The sequence below is a fragment of the Erithacus rubecula genome (assembly GCF_903797595.1).
Source record: "Erithacus rubecula genome assembly, chromosome: 4".
In the NCBI taxonomy this organism is placed as follows: Eukaryota; Metazoa; Chordata; class Aves; order Passeriformes; family Muscicapidae; genus Erithacus; species Erithacus rubecula.
This window is the reverse complement of record NC_136686.1, coordinates 32,510,555-32,527,514: the sequence shown is the minus strand read 5'-3', so window position 1 is coordinate 32,527,514 and position 16,960 is coordinate 32,510,555. Positions and strand designations below refer to the sequence as shown.

The window sequence follows — 16,960 nt, the reverse complement described above, 5'->3', positions numbered from 1 at the left end:
CTTTCACCCTGAGCTGTGCAACTGGAGCAAAAGGCTTCTGCCTTAGGAAGGAGGTTGCCATGGAAACAGAAGACTAGGTTATCCTTAAAGAATATTTTGTCTCTCTCTTTTAATTATTTACTAACTGTTTCAATAGGAAGCAGAAAACATCTATCCTTCCCAAAGAGGAGGCAGAACACCAAACCCCAGCAAGAACTTTGTGGTTTTTCTGGGGATTTCTGCAGCGCTTCAGGTTGTGCAGTTTCTCCTGGCAAGAGCTGCCTCTCCCAGCTATGCCTGACTTGGCACATAGAAAAACCTCTGTCATCACCCACCCACCTCCCAGACAACACCTGTGGGCAGCCTAGGATTCGCCCAGGAATCTATTCAGCCTCTAATACTCCCTGCTCCTACAAGGGACTGTAGGAGGCAGTTCCTGCCTGGGTGCTCTCTGTTAGCCCAATATTGCTCTGTTTTGTCCTGCTGCCACACTACCCCTGTGCCCAGCTCTCCCCCACGTCTGCCACTGAAAGCAATCCCTGTCCCTGCTCCATCCTGAGTCCCTCCCCCAGCTCACACCTCACAGTCGTGTCCTGCTCCTGCTGCTGCTCTGACAGGCAAGGCACATTTAACTCACCTTGGCTCACCAGGTAGTTTCTCTACCTATTTTAAACATTTTTCTAGTCTTTATTTCTTCCTAAGGCCTCCCTGTAAATTTTCCTGTCTCATTGTGAACTCTCAGCCTATTGATGCTGCTCCTTGCAGGTGCAGAATAGAGCTCACCCCTTGTGTTCTCCACCTTCTCTTGAATGTGGAATCCTCAACTGCTCCACTCTACCCATGGAAAACACACCTCTCTTTACTTTTTTTTTTTTTTTCCTGAACCCAGCACAGCCAAATGAGTGATGCAGCTAGGTGTACATGGCTTTTACATCTTCATCTGTCTTCCTTACTACTACCAAAAGTTCCCTATGAAATTAGGTATGTAAGAGTCAGCTGCCAATGTGACCACTGTTTTATTTCAAGGAAAGGTGGTGGAGTGGTTCATTTAGGCTTTCAGGGTTTTTTTGTTTTGTTTAGGAGGTTTTGTTAGGCCTGTATAAAGGACTGCATACCAGCAACCTTCTGCAAAATGTGTTAGGATTGGTGGAAGGGGAGGAACTAAAAACATTGAGCAAGAAAATATTTTTTCAATCAGAAGAAACATAAAGCAGAAAACCTTGAAGTGTTTCAAGGCATTTTGTACTTCCCCCACCAAAATGGTTCTCACATTCAAAATGCTCCCAAAGGGCATCACAGAGGTGTTGTGACCTGGCTGGCCTCTGGTGACTGAATCCTCAAGACTCCAGGCCAGTTGTCCACCTGACAGGACACTGAAGATGGGACCCCAGGCAGTGAGGTACCTGCAGGAAATATGCTCTGCACACCCATCACACGACGAGAGCAAAAGTCATCCTAACACTGGGTCAGAAGCAGAGATTTATTTTTAGCCAATGTGACTAAAAACTCAACATCTATTATGGAAGATGTGGAGGTAAGTGACTTTAGTTCACTTGGGTTCATCACAAGAATTCCACAGAATGGAAAAATATTAAACCCTGTGGGTTTTTTTAATTAGCTGTTATACAAAACACAGTGCACCTTGTAGGAAGAGTTTGGTACCTTGCAAAGTCAGGCACCTGGATGGCTGCCACCCAGTTCAGTTTATCTATATGTGACTATCTATACTGACTTCCCTGCTCTTCACAGATACTCCATGAGATCTGCCTTGCTTCTCCTTTTCTCCATGTTATTTTTGTTCCTTGCTAGGGACTGGTTTCCAGTAGGAACTCACTATCTCCATGTCTTTGAGTTATCTCTCATTTCTTACACCTCATTTAGGTTTATATATATACACACACATATATTTCTTCCCTAGCACTTTTTCCTTCTTGTGCATATTTCCAAGCCCCTGTTTACATTTACTAAGATCCTGTTATGCAGGAGCTGGCAATCTGCTATTCAATATTTATGCCTCCCGGCCACTTCTAGAGCAGATGTGCTCAGTTTACAAGGAAGGAGCTCTCTCCCCACCAAAACAGCATCCCAGACACTGATTTGCAGCACACCTCTGCTTTTGCTCCAACAGCAGCTGCAGCAATAAGCAATAACAATCTGCCCTTCCCCTTGCAAGGAGGATCCATGTGGTGGGGTTTGTTCTCAGCCTTGCTTTGCGTGTCAGCAGCGCTGCTGAGCATCTTTCCTGCCCTTGGCATCAGTCAGAGCAGGGAGGACTCCACACCTCATGCAGTTGCTCCCATGAGCAGCTGGGCTGTTGCCATGAAAAGCACAGCAGGCTCCAGCTCACGCTCCCCCTTCGCTGTGCAGTGCTGTGGACACAGAGGAACACAAATCTTTTTCCTTAGTGGATTTGTCTGTAGTCACCAAAGTCGACAGACACAGCTCTCCCTTTGTCTCATGGTCTGCAGAGCAGAATGATAGCACAGGGAGAGGCACTGCTTTACCAAGGACGTTTTCAGAGACCAGAGCACTTTAACCTTCTGTCTAATGCTGCTCTAACTATCTGTATTATTTTGGAGAACTTTGGAAGATGCTGCAGCTGTGGTTTGTTGTTTTCTTCTGCTTCTGGTTGCTGGGGCAATTCGGTGCACATAGTCCACCACACATACAAAGCACTCTTCCTGCAGTTCTTCCTTCAGCTCTTCCCCTTTCTTTCCTCCAGCTGACTCATCCTGGATGAAATTTTTGTCCTGTAAGTTACCTGCTTGTTCTGACTACAGTGAGGTAGGAGGGAGGGATTTTTCGTAGTTCTGCAGCCACAACTTTCTTTCTGTTCTTCTATTTCTTATGCTGCTATGGGAATACCAGTGCTCCTTCACAGACTCTGGCAGAGTATCTTCAAAAAGCAGCTACCCAGCAGAAGCAGGCAGGGCAGCCACCCTTCCTTCACTCAGAAACACTCAGAGGGGCTAAGATTCTGCTTCAAAACAAATGATGAGTGATACCACAGGGTCTGTGGATGGCAATCTGAAGAGAAACTATTTTTTAGTGAAACATCTTTAATCAAAGATTTACTCTTAAATTGAAAAGGGCCTGTTTGGGAGAAGGCCACTCACACAAAAGTAGGAGAAGCATCATGCAAGAACTCAAGTATGTGGTCCATGCACAGGCAAGCATTTTTATTACCCCACAAGCCCTTGATATAAGACTTGCTTTTGAGCTATCACAGCTTTGGAAATGAAGTACCAGGTGGACTTTCCTCTAAAATTACCACTGGCATCCTTAGCTGCATCCAATAATCACTGGGATAACAATGAAAGTGGGTGATCCCATTTCTCCTTTCAATTACTTCACTAAGACAGTTAATTTACTTTTTCACTTACACACTTCTTTTCTCACCTCCTTATCTGAATCATGTGAAGGGTTCATTTCAAGATGATCTAGGAACAGATGTATTACACATATTCTAGTTAATAATAGATAGTTGTAAGAAGAAAAGCTGAGTCCAGTGTAAATGGGGTGATGTGGATAAAAGATCTGCTTTTGTGTGTATAAACCTTCTACATACACACAACTGCCCAGTCCTCCCTGTACATTAATATTTCTTGGCACAGATTTTTGAAATTACCTTACCTTGACTGCAGAGTTAAAAATACATGAGAGACTGTTAATCATCATTGGCCACTGATTAGTTTCTGCTGTTGTTGTAAGCCCAGGCATAGGAAATAATTCAGGAAGGTAAAAAAAAAGAAGAAAAAAAAAGCAGCCAACAACAAACAACATGGCACTGAATTAAAAAAAAAAAAGCAAAAAACCAGAGGCACTATTCTGAAAATCCCTCGGTGTCTGCTCAATATTTATTCGTATGCTTCCATAGTCACTGCTGCTTTGTGTATGTGCGTGGGCGTAGGCATATACTTGTTTCAGGGTGATTGTGGCTTATAAACAGATCTCCCACTGGTCTCTTTTTTCAAGGCTGTATTAAAGCAGTAAACAGCCCAAACTGCTGACTCGAGACAGTGCTCTCCAGCAGTGCCCACAGCACTGAGACAGAAAATGTCTGGGCAGCAGTCTGCAAAGGATTGCAAATTCTCTGCTTGCCCAGGGCAGTGAGCCCTGTCCAGCCATGCACCACGGGCTTGGGACAGGAGGCTGGGCACAGCTGGGCTGCACTTGTGCTGGTCCAACCTGCTCTGTGGGCAGGAGAGAGAGGGGCTTGGGGTTGGCAGAGAGCTGCAGCAGATCTGTGGTGGGACATGAGGGGACCTGGGCTTGGGAGCCACCACATGTGTGTGTGTGTGCGCACTTGCTGGGTACCAGCAGGACCCTCCTCATGCCATGTAAATTGCTACTCCATCTGCTAATCAGCACTGAAGCTCTGGCACTTCAGCATCATCGATTTGCTCAAGAACCCAAAGAGGCCACAGATCCGTGTTGAAATACTCTCCCTTTTGGGCAAGGATGTTCAAGCAGCTCTCCCTGTGGTAGAAACCACCAGTGTGCAGAGCCCTGGCTGGAGTAGGAAAGCACAGCAGTCAGCCTTGTGCTGCTCACAGATTTGGAAGGTTAATTATCATCTACCAGATGATGGCTCCATCCCAGCCTGACTGGTAAAAACCCAGCCTTTGCTTTTAGGTTTCTGTGGACACAGCATTTTAATGTCTATTTGTGTCCAACCAGCCTAGATAATAAAGAGGTGAGAGAGCCTGAGGGGAATTTGCAGTAATGATGGAGAGAGCTAAGGGTTTGGAGGGGAAGATCTGACTCCTGGCTTCATATGGATGGTTGACCTTGACGGAGAGGACACGCTGGGGGTGTTTCTTCCCTCCAGCCTCACCCCTGCTTGCTGCTGCATTCTCCTGCTCTGTAAACACTGCAGGAATCAATGCAGCAGCTAATGTGGCATTTTGACACCTGAGGGAGGATAATTTCAGCAGGAGTGTATAAACCTGCTTCATCAAAAGCTCAGAGTCAGCAAGCAGATGCCACCTTGCAGCCCCTGCCTGTCTCCTGATGGCAGCTTCAGAGGGACAGGCCCTATGTGTGTGGAAGGCAGTGGGGCTGTTGCATCCCTGGATGGTAGGTAGGGAGGGAAAGAGGCAGCCTGGCTGGTTGTGTTGTTTGCTTTGCACTAGTGATGATGCAGGGGTATCATTTTCATGCTAAATGCTAATTTTCTGCTTTGCTGGCCTCAGAATAGCCTACATTCATATCCTTCATTGCAGCAATTAAAGGGCTGGGTGCTGGAGCTGAGGCACTTGTGATGAGCATGATTTTAATCAGTGTGCACGAGAGAGAAGGAGGAATGTGATTGCCTTTGCTGCTGTGGGAACAGCCCATGAGGGGCAGGGGAGCCCCTGCCCTGGTGTGAGCCTGCATCAGCTTCAGCTCAGCAATGGGCTGGGAAGTGCAGGTTTGCCACGTCTTCCATTTCTCTGTCTGGTCAGGAATTGCTGTTTGACTTCAGCAAAACACTGGAACAGATCCCCTGCTGCCCTGCCTCATGTTTATATCCCATGACACTACCCTCCAAGGTGCCATGCACAGCACAGAGATCCCCAGCCACAGCAAGACAGGCTGAACATCACCTGCCTGTCCCTTCTGGGCAGAAGGAGAGGGCCACACTGCACCTGCAAGATTTCCAGGTGTGCCTGTAGGCAGAAGGATGGAATTCCACAGGTGCCTGCTGTGAGACAGCATCTGAGACTGCTCTGCAGGGCTGGGCAGGAGAGTCCATTTGTGAGAGTGCCAGGAAGGGTATTAGATGTAAGTACTTAAGCATTTACACTGTTTGCCTAAATCATAAAGCTCATCCTGCTGGATATGCTCACACATCCCCTCTGCCTCTTCAGCTGGCTTAAATGTCCCTCCAAAGGGGAGCAGGGACTGTGTCCCTTGAATCCTCACTGCTTTGCTTCTCCTCAGTGTGGCTCAGTGACCATGTTTGCAGGGAGGGGACCACCCTGCTGTGTTTCCCAGCAGAGCTGTACCTCTCCCTGCTGCTGCCACAGCACTGGGGAGTCACAGCAGGTGACATCAGTAAAAATGGTCCAGGGGGGACACTGGGGCTTGGTTTCCCATGTCAAGGGATGTGCATGTGCAGGGATATCTGCAGGAAAGGAGCATCTAGGGAGAGACCAAACTTGTAACAACACTGCAGGAGCCACTTGAATGGAAGCAGGGGATAACAATATTTCTGGGACTCTACAAGCTTCCTGGGTCACATTTCAGCTCCTCCTTGAATGTATCCCAATCCCTTCCTACATGGGGAGGGACACCTTCTACTTAGACCAGGCTGCTCAAAGCCCTGTCCAGTCTGGCCCTGAATAGTTCCAGGGATGGAGCAAGTCCCTGTCTGTCTCATTTCCCCATCCCAGGGCCTGTGCACTGGTTTTGGCAGCCAGAGGTGGTAATTGCAAAAAAAACACGAAAATCAGAGGAGGGCTGGTTTTGTTCTCTTCACCAGTTCAGAGAGGGTTTTGAATCTTTTCTCTGAATTAGCCACCATATCTCAATGCCTGTCCTGCTCCCACAGGTAAACTTTATCACAGACATTTGAACACTTACCCTGCTTTTTTTGGAGGTTTTAGCACTACCACTGCTCTCTGGTTGGGCAGAAGGCTGGGTAGCCAGGGCAAACAGCCCCCACACACACCTACAGCACAGCTTCACAGGGAGAAGGTGGGTTCTTTCCTCCACTGAGCTCACAGCTCATGCCCAGCAGGACCCTCTGCCAGGCCCCATCTGACCTCTCTGAAAAGCTCCTTTCTGTCCTGGCTGGCACTCAAGAGAGGGGACAGACACAGAAGGCACAAGCGTGTCAGAGGTGTATGTTCATTGTTTTTTAAAAAATATATGTTCTTGACCAGCGGCATATGAAGCAAGCTGCTATTTCTCTTTCCATCATGAATATGTGGGCTTCCACAGCTCAGGTATCTCCAGGACAGGGGCAGGAGATGCTGTCAGTGTGGAGTGGAGGGGCCATGCCTGGATCTGCGGCACATCCCAAAAGTCCATGTCAGGGAGAGCTCACTACTGCACAGGGAAGCACCAGCAAGGCCAGGACAGACACAGGCTTGGACAGCTGGCAGTGAGCTCCCTGTCCCTCCTGCAGAAGCTTGGGTGGGAAGGGAGATTTCTCCCTCACACTGGCTGAGCTTTGAACTCTGTACTAATGACAACACAAGGAGTAAAGGAGCTAGAGATTGACAGCCATGAGAGATTTTTGTTGGTGTTTAGGACAGACCTCTGTCTCTTCTTCTGTTTTTCCATTTATTCCGCATCTCCTCCTTTTTTCTTCCTCCAAACCCTTTCCTCAAGTCCCTTCTCTTCCCTTTGTCCTAGTTCTCCTTGCCTTTACAGCAAGCAAGGAATTAAATAAGCCTCTGTAGAGACAAAACCAAATAGTAGATTCTCCTTGCCTCCGTGGCTGGGATATTGATGGAGTTAGGGAAGAGACATCTCCTTAGGATGCTGCTTTTATTTTGTTGTTTAGTGCAGCATGCACCAGGTCAGGATTTTGGGAGCATCCTTAGAGCCACATGCATGAATGCAATAAAAGAGCTCACTGTGAAGTCCCAGAGCACCCAGGCACTGCCCCACACACAGGAAAGGTGGAGTCTGACCAGCACCAAGGGCTCCCCATCACTCAGACAAGACCCACCTGGAAAGAGTGAGGAAGAGGGGTGTGAGGTACCAGCCTCAGGGTGTTTGTGTTTAGTGGGTAATGAAGGAACCTGAGGAGCAAATAAAAGAAGGAGAATGGAGGGGAGGGGTTTCTGTATTTTACAGTGCTCTTGGCTGGGGCTGTCCCTTGGTGCTGCTATCTGGTGTCTGTGCCATCAGAGTGAAGAAGCCTCTCCTTGTAAAAGCTGACCCCAAGCTGTGCAGTGAATCCTGGTGCCAGCCAAACCTGTGTTGGGTCACTTGCAGCACTGTGTTCTTCTCACTGTGATGCTGCTGTATTGCTTCACCACAAGCACCAAAGGCTGTGAGATGCTTTCCTTAGGGACTCAATTCCAGGTACACTGCAGCATCTGGCCAAACTTTTTTATTGCTTGTTCTCACTCCTCACATTTCAAAAGTAGCAAAGTTTGCTGTTTGGTGTTTGCCATGTTTTTGCTTCAGGGCCTCCTTAATTTTTGTGTTTTCCTTTCTCTGTTAATCTCAGGATTAAAAAAGCTGTGAAAGTATGATTTGAGCTTTTAGAAATATTTTCTGCTTTAAAATATATTTTAAAAAAAGAAGTTAACCTGTAATGAGCAATCCTTTTTATTTAGGACTGAATTAATGAATTCCCACTGAAGATGGGCATGTTGGGCATTAATATATGTATAATTATGCAAAACCACTGTTATGCCTCTAATGAAAATTAGATTCTACCAGAGAGGCTGTGTTTGGCGATAGTGTATATCTTCATTTGTGCTATATTTATTCTTTTTTCCTAGCTGCATGACCTAGGATTACAGTTGCTATGGCAATAAGGCAGTTGGGGAAGGAAGGAGGGAAAGGTAAGTTTGTGTGTCTGCCTGTGCTGCGGGGGTGGCAGGGAGGGGGGGCTGGCAATCTCTGTCCCCTCTGCTGTGTCTGCCTCCTGCTACTGCTGCCACTCAGGAGCTCCACTGCACCAATGATGGTCATTTCTCAATAACTCAGGGATGGGTGCTCAAGCAGCACAGCAAACCAGCTTGGTTGTTTAGTTCCCAGCAGTGTGTGTCCATAACCAGCCCCTGGAGCTGCTGTGCTGGGGGAGCTGATCCTTTGTGTGCATCTTTGCCACTGGCCTGACAGGGGTTTAGAGGTGAATTCTGGGGCTACTGAGATTTAGAGCAAAACCCTCCAGCTACTCTTCTGTATTTGTTGAGCTGCATTTGTGATCTTGTGTGCCCTGGGCTGGAGGCTGGATGTGCTGAGCACATTTAAAAGATGTGTAGCTGTGGTGAATTTGGCAGTGCTGGGTTAACAGCTGACCTCGATGATCTTAAAGGTCTTTTCCAGCCTAAGTGACTCTTTGGTTTGATGAGTGGCAGCTTTGTGCCCCTTCAGCTGAGTTACATTTCCAGCCCTTCTGTTGGGGTTCGCTTTGTGGTGCTTGCTGCAGGAGTCACAGCATTGCCCAGGCTCAGGAGTGCAGGGGTTCTTCAATAACTGATTGATAGTGGAGGAGTCTGTCCTTTCTTTGGTGACAAAGAACATGTTTCCCTGACAGCTGCCCAAACCTCTGTCTCTCTCAGCCTTTGCTTGCCCTGTATGTGTGGGAAGGGCTTCCCTGGCTTCCTGACTGCCCCTCCCATCCTGCTCTTCACCCCTCCATCAGAACTGCCATCACCATTTGCTTTTAGCTCCTGGATGGAATGCTTGCCATGGAAACTCAGGCTGACCAACCTTGGTGATTGCAAGACTGATTCAGGCAGATGATTTTTTTTTTTTTTTCCTTGCAATTGTCTATTTTGAAATAGCTGAACAGCTTCTTTTTGTCTTTTTTCCTGAATGGCTGCTATCACCAACAACTTGAGAACTTTCCACCTGATCCTCCCAGAAGCAGTGCCTTAGACACTCTGTGCAGCTCTAGGTCATGTTCTTCTCTCAGAAACATTGTGAATTAGCATATTAAGGGCTAGTCATTAAGTCTCAGGCTCCCACCGATTGGTTTCTGTAGCCTTGACTATCTCCTTGGACTTGCTAAACTTTTAATTAGGTGTAGATTTTCCCCCCAGAGGTCTTATAACTTTGTTTAACAAAAGACAAAAGTGTTTTAAGAGTCTCTCCTCTCCTGCCCTGCCATGCTTTGCATTTTTCCCCAAGTGAACTCTGCCTGTTGGCAAATTATGAGCAGTACAGGCACCTTAATGCAGGCAGACAGTGCTCCCTCACTCTTGGGCAGGGGTAAGGAAAATGAGCTGTCTGACAGGGACAATCCTGTGCTTGCTCCAGTCTGTCCCCTTGAGGAAAACTCTTCCAAGCCACTGAGCCTTGCTGGGGTTCTCTTCATGCACAGTCACCCTCTCATCCACAACAATCAGGTTCCATCAGTGTCTGCAAAAATGCCTACAGAGGACCCCACAGCTGGGGGGAGCCTGGAAAAACCTCATGGGTAAAATGCTCATTAGAGAGCAGGGGAGCTCCTGTCAGCTGAAGGTAAGGGTGGGAGCTTGAAGGAGCTATTATATAGATTACATATATTGAAGTATTTTAGTCTGTTGGAGAGTTGTGCCACCCTCTCACAGGGTAGAAGATATCCTTGGAGCTAGCACTTTTCTAGCTCAAAAATCTAGGGGGGAGCTGATATCCCTGCTCCTCCAGCAGAGTCTGTCTGCTTTCCAAACCCCAAAACACCATGGGGCTGAGGGCAGAACAAGCCTTTGGGACTGCTTAGCAAAGTAAACTCTCTTGCATCTACTCCAAACCACAGGGCTCAGCAGAGCAGGGCTCAGCTTTCCCCTTGAGGATGGTTGTAAAGTGATGTTAAATGTAGCCTGGAGATCAGGAATGTGATTCTGTGTGCATAGCCTGGAAAAGCAAGGAAGAATAGACAGCTGTACAAGGGAATGTGCAGCTTAGACAGACAAGAAGGAGCAAAACAAGCTCTGTCACACTTTTTGTTCCCCTTCCTGAGATGAGAAAAACAGGATTCTCTTGGGAATCCATCCTGGTTAAGTCCTGCTTCAGCTGTGCTGTATCTCAAGATGCCCTTGCACAGTAGGTACAAGGCTCAGCAAGTGGAGCCAAACAATAATGAGAGAGTTTGAGGAGTTTGGAGGAGTCAGTGAGGTTAAATCAGCCTCCACCCTGCATCAAAACTGCTTCTCCATGAAAGGCTTGGTCATTCTCACAGGACACTCCCTTCTGAGGAACAAAAACATAAAGACCCCATATGCAGACTGGGCACACTTCTTAGGGGAATATGCTGCCTTCCTGGGGCCTGGGTTACAGATGTGAAGAGGAGGCTTTCTGCCCTGATATGGCCCTTGGCAGGGATCAAGTTACAAACCCAAGGGCAGTCAAGAGAGACTTTGGGGATGACTGGTTAAGGGATCAGGAACACAAGTAGGGCTCTCATCTATCCTTCCACTTTCAGGGAATGATGAGGGAGGAAATGGGAAAAGCCAGCAGATCAATACCATTCTGCTGATAGAATTTTTGGATTTTGATCATGGGGGTTGATTTCCCAAGTGATAAGATGAAATGGCCTCAAGTGTGCCAGGGAAGGGGTAGATATGAAATTAGGAAAAAATTCTTCACCAAAATGATTCTGAAGCACTGGAGCAGGGAAGTGGTTGGGTCACCATCCCTGGAGGTATTTGAGGGACACGTAGATGTGGCACTTGGGGCATGTTTTAATAGTGCTACATTAACAGTTGAACTTGATGATCTTAGAGGTCTGTTCCAACCTAATTGACTTTGTGATCTCAGCTATGAGATGAAGCTTGCCAAGCCATGGTTCTCCTGCAGCCAGTGTGTGAGGTGAGGGTGAATGCCAGGAAAGGCAGATTTACTGCATGATCCCTGGGGGTTCTGGTTAATGCATCAGGTTGCCTTCCAGCAGGGAAGTGTCAGGTGAGAAGTCCTTCAAGGGGAGGCATTAAACCTCTCAGGTTTACTCGTGCTGTGGGTCCAGCCCAGGTCAGTGTAACAAGTCATCAGCACCAGGCTGAGATTTGGCAGTGGTCTAACAGCTCTGGGCTTGGGCTTAAGTCTGTCAGTGCCAGGTTAGAAAAATCAATGCAGTACTAAGCACTGTCCTCATCAGCCTCTGACTTTTGTACTTCCTCCCTTAGCCTTCTGCAGGCCAGGTTTGAGGTGGGTGAGATGTGTGCACACAAACCTGCAGTGCCTCAGCCAGCTGGGTATGAACAGAGGGCTGGAGGCAGCCTGGTGTTGTCAGGCTGGCCTCTTCTCTGAAGAAAACCTGCTGGGAAAAAATTCCCAGCAGGTAATTTCATTATTTCCCCTCTCCTTCTTCTGTAAATATTCAAAATAAGCACTTAAAAAGGAGCAGCTGCAGTGGATGAGTCCTGAGTTGTCTTTGTCCTTTCAGGAGAGCAGCCTAGTCAGCACTCTAATATCCTTCCTCTCTGCAGCCCCCTGCCACCTCTGTGTGCTGCATCCTGATGCTGCCAGGGGTCCATAAAGAGCTTACAGACAGGGATGCAACAAACTTATGCTGTGCCTGTCCTAAAGGACAGAAGCTGTTACCAGTAGGAGCAGTTGGACTGACTGGATTCATGGGGAGGGATTGTGTTGCCATCACAGGTTTGGTCTCTTGGAGGGAGGAGTGGGCAGTGGGGTCAGAAGAGTTTGGCTGGTTTTTACAGCTCCAGCCATCAATGCAGCAGCCTGGCTTCATCACAGTGCTCATGTTCAGTTCACACCAGTGCCAGCCAGTGCAGGCAGGTCACTTTGAGGCCCAGCAGGTAACCAGGAGCTGTGGATGGAGCAGTGAGGGTCCTGTGTGCCTGTCACAGAGATGAGAGCTGGCAAATTCTCCCCACTGCAGGACAAAAGGAAATAGAGGCACATGGGAGGGTGCAGCTGGCTGATGAATTGCTGACCTGACAAATTGCTTTGGAACTGCAGTGTTTGCAGGCAGGTTAGCAGCCACAGGACATATCAGAGGTGGCAGCTTGGGGCCTGGGGGTGTTTTGGCATTTTTGTTCTGTTTATTTCAAGAGCCATGAGGTGCTGTGATGTCCCTTTGCATCAGGTACCTGTACTCCCAGGCTGTCCCAGGTCACCTCTAGGCTCAGTTCTGGGCCAACAGGGATGTGGTGTCTCCTTACCCTCGTGGGGTGTGGGGGATATGTGTTGTTGGAGAGCTGCAGTGAGTTGGCAGGAAGGACAGGCTGACAGTTTTGAGTACTTGCTTTTGCATTTCTATTCCTTCTTAGTTGGCAGGAAAGAAGTAGCTGAAACATCTTAATCTGTTTATTTTTATAGTGCACCCTTTTTCCTTATCATGTAGAGAGATGGGGAGAAGAAAGTGATGCAGGAGGGGCAGATGAAAAATGGGAACTGCAGTCAGCTTCAGTCCTCTTTAAATAGCAGTTTACCAATGAGGGCAACTCCTGTGGCTCTATTGTGTCTCATGAATTTGTTTATAATTTGAAGCACACAGATCATTTTGAGTGCTGCTTTGTTTAAAAAAATTAAAGCTAAATGCATGTGAAAGATGGAAAGCCTTTCTTAGCCCCAAAATCGAGGGAGTTGAGAACAGCCTGCCCTGCAATGTAGTAATGTACCCTGTAACCCTTGTACTCACTGCTAGTAAAAGTGTTTGACACCCTGAGGCTCCTGCTGAAAGCAAATAATTTGTGCTTACACATTGATGGATATTGGGAGCATTTGGTATCTCTTTTCCTGTAACCTTTTAAAGCTCCTCTTGTCTTTGTTCTTTGGCTCTTATGTCTCAGGATAAATTCTAGTGGTGAGCTTTTCCAGAAGTGAGAGAGAAGCAGCACTTCAGCTCTCCCTATATCAGCCTCTTTGGCATGCCTAAAACACAGCACCTGATTCAAAGGACATCTGATTAAATTAAATGATGGCAAGCTTGGAACCAAGCTCCAGATCATTGCTAAGTAAAAGCATGCTGTAAAACTAACTCCCTGTTCCAGCACACCACTGAAAGCAAGACCTCTGCAAGATCCATTTGTGCTTGATGAGTGAGAGCTGACTGAGAAAATCCAGATATTTCAGAATGTGTAATATTTACTGATATTATGCTCAACTCTATGCTTCAGGTCCTTGGGCAAATCCTATTTACAAGAAGCCTGATGACACTAACAAAGAAGATTGATGCTTTTGCATCATTTACCTTCTCTGTAGCATCAGGTCACACTGAGACCAAACTGTGTGAAGGGTTTGAGCTGGGACAGTGGAGCCAAGCTTTGCCAGGGAGCTGCATGTCTTCTTCCCTTCCTCCTGCCTTCCTTCTGCCTGCCAGAGATGTTTACAGGGTGATGGACTGAACTGGAGCTTCTCTGAGCCATGACAAGGCTTAGAGCTTCCTGGTACAGATGAATGAGCAGTGACAGAGTAAATGGAGATTACAGGGCTGCAAACAGGACCTTGGGTTAGATAATTTGTACATCTCCCCATCAGGGGTAGGTTGGGGTGCCTGACAAGTGGAACTTTTTTTTTTTTTTCACAGTCTCTCAGCAGCTCCCTGGGAGCCAGAAGCAGCTCCCATGCTGGGGGGTACCAGGGACATTTGAGACAAGCTAAACCCCACCAGCTCAACAAGCAAACCAAATAGCCTGTGCTTTGGGATAGAAGCAATTAACAGGGGAGGACTGAAATAACTGAGTATCAGTGGCTCCATTTGTGGGTCCTGAAAGGTGACTGTGGTGTCACACTAGTGAGGACAAGGTGGGGAAGGTGGATGAGAAGGGAGATCTAGGGTGGTGAGAGCATATATAACCTGGAGTAATGATGTGGGAAACAGAGCCTGTGGATCAGCAAGGGATTATGCTTTATTGGCCTCTGGATTAGTGTCCAGAGAGTGCAGAATAGGCTGGATTGAGTTGTTCCTTATCAGCTGGTGCTGACTGACTCATGTCTGTCCCAGTAAGCTCCCTGCTTGAGGAGGTATTTTCTGTGTTCAGGATGGTGTGCCATAGTCAATAGCTCAGAAAGGGATGGCTTTTAGCAACAAGAAAACCAACATGGAGATGAGAAATTATAAGAGGACTTGGAGGTGAAAGAGTCACACAGCAGTTGTTCTTCCTTGGACTGGAAGGGCTCTTTTTCCTAGATAAAGTCTCCCTAGACACAGATCTCCAGTCTTTGATTGTGATAGCTTTTATTCCAGCACCTTCCCATATTCCTATTTATTCTTCAAAGATGAATTCAAACCAGTCAAATCTACTTTGACTACAGGTTTAAAATGTCTGGGAGTATAATTTTAACCACAGAAAACAGTCACTTATTGATATGAATGAGGAAGAGAAACAGACTGTGTAGAGGAAAGAGGGCAAATGTACCTACAGTTGTCTTGTAATTGTGCTGTGAGGCTGGAGGAGGCAAGGACAGAGATGAAGGTGGCAGAAAGTGAAATTGCTTCAGCAGAGGCTGCACCTCACTGTGAGCCAGTTCCTTGACAGGCAGGAGTGTCATGATGAAACACCAGCCCAGGTATCCCATTTACCTTCTGCCACCAGCTATGCAACATCCCTAGGGAAAAGGGCATGCAAAGTGCCTGGGCAGCCTCTGGTTGGGAGGAAGGATGAATAATACTTGGTGTTTCTGCTGTCTTCTGAGCCTGCTGAAAGTGTAAAGGGGCTACCTGTAAGAGGAGTTCTGGAAATGCTGTGAAAGGCCATTAGAAGTGCAGTGTATTGTAAGATAAAGGAAATTCCCAATGCAGAGCTATTACTCTTGCTCTGTGAAACAGATTTGGGTTCTGCTGTATCACAGGTGGTGTTACACTAATGTTTTAAGCCTTTATTTGCAAAGGAAAGCCTCTACATGGGAACCACTTGTAACTCAGTGCACTTTGAGATTTGAAATGGCCAATCACCAGAATTAGGGCTTTTCAGCAGAGCTGACTCCCCCAGACATCCATCATCACAGGTTTCTGAATAAAATGCTGGTCACTTGAATATGTGAAATTTGTTATGATGCAAATACTTGAGAGCTGGGCACTTGAAAGCAGTGAGAAAATGAAGAGCCTTCTAAGAGCAAGGCCCCTGCCTGTAACATGCATTTTGTGGTGGAGAATGCAACAGAAAATTTCTAGGTGAATAGTGTCAATTACCATTGTAGTTTTGGATGAATGTGGTGGCTTGTCAGCAGCCTTTGTGCAGATCTCCAAGCTCCAGAGCCTAGAGGGGATCATGCACTTTAGCTAATGTGATCCACAGCTGGGAATATGGTCCCACACAATCACACTGGCAATATGAGGGACTTCATTCCCATCACTCTATTAACCACAGTATTTAGAGCAAAAGCAACCACATCCTGCAGCCTGTCTCCTCTCTGAAACTCTGAGTGCTCCTGGCCCAACACAAGTATTAGAAGCAGTTTTGTGCTCAGGCTATGCTCATACTGGCTCTTGAGAAATATTAACCTTCACCAGGCTACAGTGATTGATGCTAAGCTTTGAGGAGACTTTTGAGGAAATGCAGGTGATTCAGAAATGAGTGTTGATCACTCAGGGGTATCACCTGGACCCTCTCTAATGCTGGGAGAGGCATTTTGCTGCCAGAAGTCCTGTATATTCATTTAGAGGTAAACTCAAAGGCTGGGTTGTTAGTGATGCCGTGGTCTCTTCCCCACGAGTGTGGATGCAATCCTCAGTGTTCCTCTGAATTTCACTTGGTGAGAGTGGTGTTCTGCTGACTTGGCATCTGTTCTGTAATCCAACTAGAACAGTTGCTTTTCATTTTCCTCTCTCTGATTCTGCCATATAGTTTTATTGTCTGTGGTTATACAACTTAGTTCGGAAGTGAAGCCAGCTATATTTCAGCTAGATGAATGATCCCTATATAATATGCATATATGGCTGCAAAGCACTTGGATAAAAGATGCTAAAAAACACAAGTTATTATTTTGCCTTTTCCTTGGTTTTGCTTTGTCACATGTTATTTAGTAGCTTTGCTGAGGTTCTGTCTCAATGCATTGCTGAATGAAGTGTTCTGAACAGTCTTGAGACTGCTGGTGCATTTTATTAATTGCCTTTTACAGGTTGTTTTTCCATCTGTTTTTAAGCTCCTCGTCTCACAGACATAATGAAAAACAAAAGTTTTAAGCTAAAGTTTTACCTACCAAGGCAGAGAGGGAAAGAAAGCTCTGCAAAATATTTGGCCAGTCTTAAGCTCAGTGTTGGGATGATGTCATACCAGAGCCTGCTCACAGCAGGGTTTAGGGTACAGAAATAATAATAACTGAAAGGGACCACAGTGCACAGGGTTTCAGGAAGGACAGAAGAAGACAGTCACCCATCTGGGTCTGACAACTTCTCAAAGAAGGGTTTTGTACATTGAAA

At 46.8% G+C, this 16,960-nt stretch overlaps 1 protein-coding gene across 2 annotated transcripts in view; it reads left to right on the top strand.

The window, feature by feature from the left end:
- The first annotated feature begins 7,755 nt into the window (after positions 1-7,755).
- The window catches only part of GRAP2 (GRB2 related adaptor protein 2), a 100,459-nt gene continuing 91,254 nt past the window's right edge, over positions 7,756-16,960 (top strand). The window contains exons 1-2 of one of the 2 annotated variants that reach the window (XM_079304684.1): positions 7,756-8,001; positions 8,427-8,489. The gene's annotated coding sequence lies outside the window, so the exon portion shown is untranslated. The remainder of the gene's footprint in view (positions 8,002-8,426; positions 8,490-16,960) is intronic. The other variant, XM_079304682.1, reaches the window with a different exon arrangement.